General features: G+C 34.8%; 1 protein-coding gene across 1 annotated transcript in view; it reads right to left on the bottom strand.

Annotated features, from left to right (window-relative positions):
* Positions 1–8336, bottom strand: part of LOC102435860 (zinc finger protein 383) — a 55492-nt gene that overhangs the window by 44872 nt on the left and 2284 nt on the right. The window lies entirely within an intron of this gene.

Raw genomic sequence — 8336 nt, 5'->3', positions numbered from 1 at the left:
CCCCCACTTGTGCATGAATTTTGTGCACCAGGCCTCTAGTGTATATATATATATATATATATATATAGAGAGAGAGAGAGAGAGAGAGAGAGAGAGAGAGAGAGAGAGGCAGAAGACCTGAATAGACACTTCTCCAAAGAGGACATACAAATGGCCAAGAGACATATAAAAAATGCACAAAATAGCCGAAACCGGTTTGGCTCAGTGGATAGAGCGTCGGCCTGCGGACTGAAAGGTCCCAGGTTCGATTCCGGTCAAGGGCATGTACCTGGGTTGCGGGCACATCCCCAGTAGGAGATGTGCAAGAGGCAGCTGATCGATGTTTCTCTCTCATCGATGTTTCTGACTCTCTATCTCTCTCTCTTCCTCTCTGTAAAAATTCAATAAAGTATATTTAAAAAAAATAAAAAATAAAATAAAATAAAAAAAATAAAAAAAATAAAAAATGCACAAAATAACTAATCATCAGAGAAATGCAAGTTAAAACCACAATGAGTTATCACCTCACACCTGTCAGAATGGCTTTCATCAAAAAAATCAATAAGCAACAAGTACTGGTGATGATGTGGAGAAAAGGGAATACTAGTTCACTGCTGATGGGATTGCAGATAGGTGCAGCCACTAGGGAAAACAGTAGGAAGTTTCCTCAAAAAATTTAAATGGAACTGCCATTTAATCCAGCAATCCCACTTCTGGGAATGTATCCTTATAAACCCTAAAACACCAATAAGAAAGAATATATGAACCCCTATGTCATGGCAGCATTATTTACAATAGCTAAAATTTGGAAACTGCCCAAGCACCCATCAATAGATGGATAAAAAAGCTGTGGGACATTTACACAATGGAGTACTATGCAGCTGTAAAAAAGGAGGGATCTCCTACCCTTTGGGACAGCATGGATGACCTGGAGACTATTATGCTAAGTGAAACAAGCCAATCTGAGAAAAACAAATATCACATGATCTCACTTATTTGTGGAATCTAATGAATAAAATGAATTGACCAACAAAATAAGACCCGAAGCATGGAGGCATGTAACAGACTGACATACCTCCATGTGGGGTGGGGGAACAAGGAGAGATAAACTAAAGAATGTATATACTTATATTCATAGACCTGGAGGAGGTAGGGGCTGCGTGGAGGGGTGTAAAGGGGGAGGGATGGGAATGGGGGACATTTGTAATACTGTCAACAGTAAAAATATAAAAAATAAAGCAGTGCTTCACACACACACACACACACACACACACACACACACACAAATAAATCAACAGACAAGTGTTGGCGAGGATGTGAAGAAAAGGGAATCCTCATGTACTGTTGGTAGGATCGTAGATTTGTGCAGCCACCATGGAAAACAGCATGGTTCCTCGAAAAATTAAATATAGCCCTAGTCAGTTTGGCTCAGTGGATAGAGCGTTGGCCTGCAGAGTGAAGGGTCCCAGGTTTGATTCCGGTCAAGGGCACATGCCCAGGGTTGCAGACTCGGTCCCCAGTAGGGGGCATGCAGGAGGCAGTTGGTCAATGATTTTCTCTCATCATTGATGTTTCTCTCTCTCCCTCTCCCTTCCTCTCTGAAATCAATAAAAAATATATTTAAAAAATAAATTATATGGAAAAACAAAACACTTAGAACAGCAAAAAGATTCTCTTAAAAAAATTAAATAGAATTACCATATAACCAAGCAATTCCACTTTTGGGTATTTATCTGAAGAAATCCAAAACACTAATTTGAAAAGATAAATGAATCCCTATGTTCATTGCAGTATTATTTACAATAGCCAAGATACAGAAGCAAACTGTCCTTTGATAGTTGACAGGATAAAGATGTGATACTATATACAATGGAATATTACTCAGTCACAGAAAAGAATAAAAATTTTGCCATTTGTGACAACATGATGAACTTAGAGGGCATTATGCTAAGTGAAATAAGTCAGACAGAAAAAGATAAATACCATATGATTTCACTTATATTTGAAATCTAAAAAACAAAATAAATGAACAAGAAAAACAGGAACAAATTCACTGATACAGAGACTTGGTGGTCACCAGAGGGGAGCAGGATTGGGGAGTTCGGTGAAAAAAACATGAAAGGATTAAGAAGTGCAAATGGGTAGTTATACAAAAAGTCACAGGGATATAAAGTACCCTATAGGAAATATTGTCAATAATATTTTAATAACTATGTATTGTTAGATGGGTACTAGACTTATTAGGGTAATCTCTTCTTAAGTTATCTAAATGTATAATCAGTATGTTGTATACCTGAAATTAATATAATATTGTATGTCAACTGTAATTGAAAAATTAAAATAAAAATAAAACATCCTCTGATTCTCAGTTTAGGAGAAGTCCTGGAGAAGGAGAGCAAGACAATAGGGGCCATGAAACGCTGCATTCCAGTGAAAATTTTGTCCATCTAATGTATAGTGCAAAAGGAACTGTATGGAAACCTAATTTGTGCCCTTGTTTTAATTCAATGTCTATTCCAGAGGCATTTGAGTGAGTGGAGAGTATATAAAAGAAGGCTGTCTTTGAAAGAAAGACCTATTTTTGGAAAGCACTGGTGTGCTCTGTATTCCTACCTCATAAGAAGAGGGGACTGCAGTGCTACCACAATTCCAAGTGGAATGCAGTGAGAGCTCTTAGGAAAACTCCCCCTGTGTCTCAGAGTTTAAAAGGAACAAAGACTGGGGCCCAATTCTCTCCTGGGACTAGACATGAGCCCCACAGTAAGAGCTGCCCTGGGTCAGGATTTATATCAAGCCTATCAAAGAGAACTTCCTTGACCTCTAGAGAATGGCTCTTGAACCTTTTCTTGTCCCTTATTCCCTCCTTTTTCCCCCTTGCTCCCAACCTAAGGAAGTTGAGAATACCAAGTGGGACAGAGAAGGATTTCAGGAAAAGGAAAGAGAGAAGCAATCATCAAGGCTTTTTCACTACAAGCCTCTAGAAAAGCCAGGAGTTTACACTTTTTTAAAAAGATTATGGTATTTATTAGTACCGTAAAGTGAAAGTTGGTTATTACCCAACACTGACATCCATGGGCAGAAAATCAACTAGGACACAGAGCAGACTGATAGAAGTTATAGGAAAGAATAAAACAATGGTTCTCTAGTTGTTTCCTAAGGGGTACTCTTTTTCTAATAGGTATAAAAAATGTTAAATAATCCTATGGATAGTGTATGCTTCTTGATTTTACTATGAAGGCTCCTAGTATTTCACCACTAGGCATTAGGTTTTTTGTTTTAATTTTTTAATATAAAAATTTTCAAACATACACAAAAGTAAATTTTAAACAGTATAAAAAACCTCCATGTACCCATTAACTAGCTGCCACACTTATAAAGTCATGGACAATACTATTTTATGTAGACTCTAATACACTAATTTTAGGTTAGCTTTATTTATTAACAGCTTTATGGAGAGAAACTTCACATACCATATAAGTCATTCATTTAACATATATAATTCAATGTTTCTTAGTATATCACCACAAATGTTCTAATTTTAGAACATTTTCATCTCCCTTGAAAGAAAACCCATTTATAGTCAATTCCCATTTTCCTTCCTTCCCCAGCCCTAAGCAACCACTAATCTACTTTCTATCTATTCTAGACATTTCATATAAATGGAATCATACAATATATGGGCTTTTGTAACTAGATTCTTTCACTTAACATGTTTTCTTGGTTATGTCCATGTTATAGCATGTATCAGAACATCATTCCTTTTCATTGGCAAATAATACCCCATTGTATAAATATATCACATTTTGTTTATCTATTGATGGATGGGCATTTGGATTACTTCCACTTTTTGGCTATTGTGAATGCTACCATGAACATTCATGTACAAGTTTTTGGTTAAATATGTTTTCAATTCTCTTGGGTATATAACTAGGAGAGGATCTGCTGGGTCATATGCTAACTCTGCTTAACTTTTTAAAGAACTGCCAAACTGGTTTCTGAAATAGTTGCACCAGTTTACATCCTACCAACAATTTCTCCAATCCTAACCAACACTTCTTATGAGCCGTCCTTTTTACCATAGTCATACTAAAACGTATGTAGGTACCTAGTAGGTACCTCATTGTGGTTTTGATTTACACTTTCCTTGTAACTAATAACATTGAGTGACATTCGTTTTTAAGAACCTAATTCTTTATAATGCTTTTCTATTATAAATTCCATTACAGTCCATTACTTTTTCAAAGGCATTCCCATTCACGTTGGAGTAGGCAATAACTCTATTTTCTAGCAGTACAAAGCAAGTGAGGGTGGTATAAACATTTTGAGTGGCTAATGGGAAAGGGGAACCAATACATCTTTGCATGATTTTTGCCAGGAGAATGGATTGGGGAATAAATTAAGCCAGAAAAAGATCAGGTCCAAGAAAACTGCTCATCCTGATTTTTTCTTGAGTAAACTTCAGGTTTTCAGTTAACTTTTTATCTACATCATACAAATTTAATTCAGAGTAAGCCTGCTCAAAACACTATGTGCTTGTTTTTCAAACACTATCTGTATTCTAACTTTCCTACCCTTGTGCCTGATAACTTTTAGGTTAATAGAGTCAAAAGGAAAGTGAAATCATAGACACTGGAGTGTTCAATTAGTGTATAATGAAGCTAATATTTAACAGCTTCAGATAGCTGTTATATCTTTCCTGAGGAAGGAGGTGCCCACCTGAGTGTGAAATTTCTTTTAAGTCTTATTATTATTTTTTAAAATATATTTTATTGATTTTTTACACAGAGGAAGGGAGAGGGATAGAGAGTTAGAAACATCGATGAGAGAGAAACATCGACTAGCTGCCTCCTGCACATCCCCTACTGGGGATGTGCCCGCAACCAAAGTACATGCCCTTGACTGGAATCGAACCTGGGACCTTTCAGTCCACAGGCCAACGCTCTATCCACTGAGCCAAACCGGTTAGGGCAAGTCTTATTATTTTTAAAAAAGCAAATTTTGCTTGTTATTCCATAATGCATATTTATTGTGGAAATGCCTCAGATTTAATTATTTCCTCAATTAATTCCCCAATAATCTACCAAAGTATGACAAAATTTTGAAAGCTGGAAAAAATCACTTACCATAAGAAAACTAGAGAAAAGTTCATGTGAACACACAACCTTAAAAAGAACTCTTTTGAGCTCTGGCACCACTTAAAATAGACCAATAACAGTACCACTTTTACCCAACATAAACTGTCAGGTATAACATAAGTCTCCCATTTTTGGTCTTTTATTCAATTCCAAGAAGGAAAAAAAAGAAGTGAAGACAAAGTAAATAAAAAAAAAAAAGGAGTTCCTGGATAATAGCTGACTCCAAGTCTTACATCAGAAAAAAATTTTTTGTTAGATCTGGAACCTTCTGCTGTTGTCAACAGGTGAGGTTGTTTCTAAAAGTATCACAGGTGCTGTGCTGAAAAGATTCCTTTTAAGACTCTCCTTGCCCTGGCTGGTTTCGCTCAGTGGATAGAGCATTGGCCTGCGGACTAAAGGGTCCTGGGTTTGATTACAGTCAAGGGCATGTGCCAGGGGTTGTGGGCTCAATCCCCCATAGGCGGCGTGCAGGAGGCAGCCGATCAATGATTCTCTCTCATCACTGATGTTTCTATCTCTCTCCCTCTCCCTTTCTCTCTGAAATCAATAAAAATATATTTTTAATAAAAGACTCTCCTTAAAGGGGCTGTCATTGGCTATGTAATAAAAATTTATGTAATGGCATACTATAATTCTCTTGCCACTCGTCCTTTTACTATGATGAAATATGACAACCATCAGTAAGTTAAAACATCAGAAAACGCTTTAAGCCCATAATAACATGAAGCATGAAAAAAAGCATGAAGTATACAAAAGAGAGGGTGAATAAAAATAGTTTTTTTCCTTGCCATAATTAGTCAGTGATTATATATTTATTTTTTCTTGTCCTATTATTTATATTTTCTCATCCTATTATTTGTATATGACCTAATTAATGTGCTTGTTTCCATCTGTACAGTCTGAACAGTATAAACTCTGGGAACTTTGAAAAAGCCAGCCTCAGAAAAAAGGGACCACTAAATCAAAACCAGGGAAGGACTATCACAGCTCGGCCTCACATAATAACCCAAGATAGGAAAGGTATTCCACATTAGTCAGAACCAGCAGACACAAATCCAATAGAGATAGGGTATGATAAAATAATAAATAAGTTGAATGTCCCAAAGAATTCATTGCATACTCAACCCATTATCACCTAGGAAATGAACATTTTGTTAACATATTAAATCCATCATGATAGCATGGTAAGTTGTAATGATACTGCAGGCCATGTAAAACTTAAAGCACACACAATGTCCAATAAAGAAAATGAGTTACAAAACTAAAAATCTGTATTAAAAAATGAATTTACATATCCAATGAAGTATAAAAAGGGACTGAGCGTAATGGTCACTGGTTCAGGTTTAATGATCTTTTACTGTGCATCCAAGTCTCAGGTACCAAACAAGAATTAACTAAGAACTCAGCCTTAAAATTAGTCTTTTTTTTTTCTCTCAAATCTGATTTGGTACCTACCTCCTTTTTTTTATTTTTTAAATTTTGCTAGAAGTTTATCAATTTATTAATCTCTAAAATAAACCTCTGGCTTTGTTATGTTATTGTTCTCTATTGTACATTCATTATTTCTTTATTTACTTATTTTTTCTATCTATCTATCTATCTATCTATCTATTATTTATTCATGGAGAGAGAGAAACATTGATTGGTTGCCAGGGACAGAACCTGCAACCTAGGTATGTGCCCAGACCGGGAATCAAACCCACAACCATTAAGTGTATGGGACGATGCTCTAACCAACTGAGCCACACCAGCCAGAGTGATTGTACATTCACTTTATGTTCTAATATATATAAATTTATATTTGAGCTCTTATTCTTATTATTTCCTATTTTAGGCTTTCTTTCGGTTTCAGTATATTTTTTTCTTAACTTCTTGAGATGAATATATAGATCATTAATTTTTTAGCATTCTTCTTTACTAGCATATGCATTTATGGCTACATATTTTCTTCAGCTTCAGCAACACTACACATTTTTATATTTTCATTATCATACACTTAAAAATATTTTTAATTTCTATTGCAACTTCTTCTTTGATTCACCAGTTATTTACAAAACATTGCTTAAATCCCAAATATGGAATTTTCTAACTATGTTTTTGTTATTGACTTCTAGCTGAATTCCACTGTGGTCAGAAAACATACAACATTATTTCACTCCTCTGAAATATACTGAAATTCCCTTTATGATCCAGAATATAATCAATTTAGATAACTGCTTCATATGCATCTGAAAGTAATATATACTGTAGCTGTAAAGAACACTGTCCTATGTATATCAATTAGGTAATTTGTCAATCACATTGTTCAAATATTATATACTTTATGGGGTATTTATTGGTTGTTTTATCAGCTATTGATAAAAGTGCTAAAAATCCCCCACTACAATTGTGACTTGTCTGCTACTTCTTTTAGTTAGTTCTGTCAAATATATTTGAAGTCATTTTAAGAGGGAATACACATTTAGAACTGTAGTATCTTGCTGGTGGACTAACCTTTACATTGTTAACTATCGTTCTGTATCTCTAATAAAGCCTCCTGTTATAAAGTTTATTCTCATACAATGAAGTCAGTAGTATAAATTGATATATAACTATTAAGGAAAACTGTTAGTATTATATTAAAGCTGATATATGCCTAAACTATGACACAGGGACATACCTAATAAAAATGCATTCATATGTGCACCAAAAGACATGTACAAGTATGTTCACATCAGCCTTTATCATAATAGCCCCAATCTGAAAACAACCCAAATGCCAATCAATAATGGAATGAATAAAAAAATGTGGTATGTTCACTGAAGGGAATTTTAAACAATAATAATAATAAATCACCTACAACTAGGTGAAGGAACATAGATGAATTTCACATATTCATACTACATAATATCACATAGTACATTCATGCTACAAGTGAAATTTAATGTCAAACAAAAGAAGTCAAGCATAAAAGAGGAGATATTGTATGATTCTATTTATATAAAATTCAAGGATATGTAAAAATAATCTATGGCTATAGAAGACAGAATAATGGTTATCTTTGGGAGAGATGGGTAGTGAGTACATGGGACAAGAATCAGTATTCTGGAATGCTAGTAATATTCTATCTCCTGATCTGATTTGAGCTCTAGTTAAATGAATATACTCCTTTTATAATATTCATCAGACATATATTTTAAGTTCTGTACTTTGAGGAATGTATGTTATCCTTTTAAAACTATA

Source organism: Myotis lucifugus, unplaced genomic scaffold, assembly GCF_000147115.1.
Source record: "Myotis lucifugus unplaced genomic scaffold, Myoluc2.0 scaffold_185, whole genome shotgun sequence".
Taxonomy (NCBI): Eukaryota; Metazoa; Chordata; class Mammalia; order Chiroptera; family Vespertilionidae; genus Myotis; species Myotis lucifugus.
This window is presented reverse-complemented; position numbering and strand designations above follow the sequence as displayed.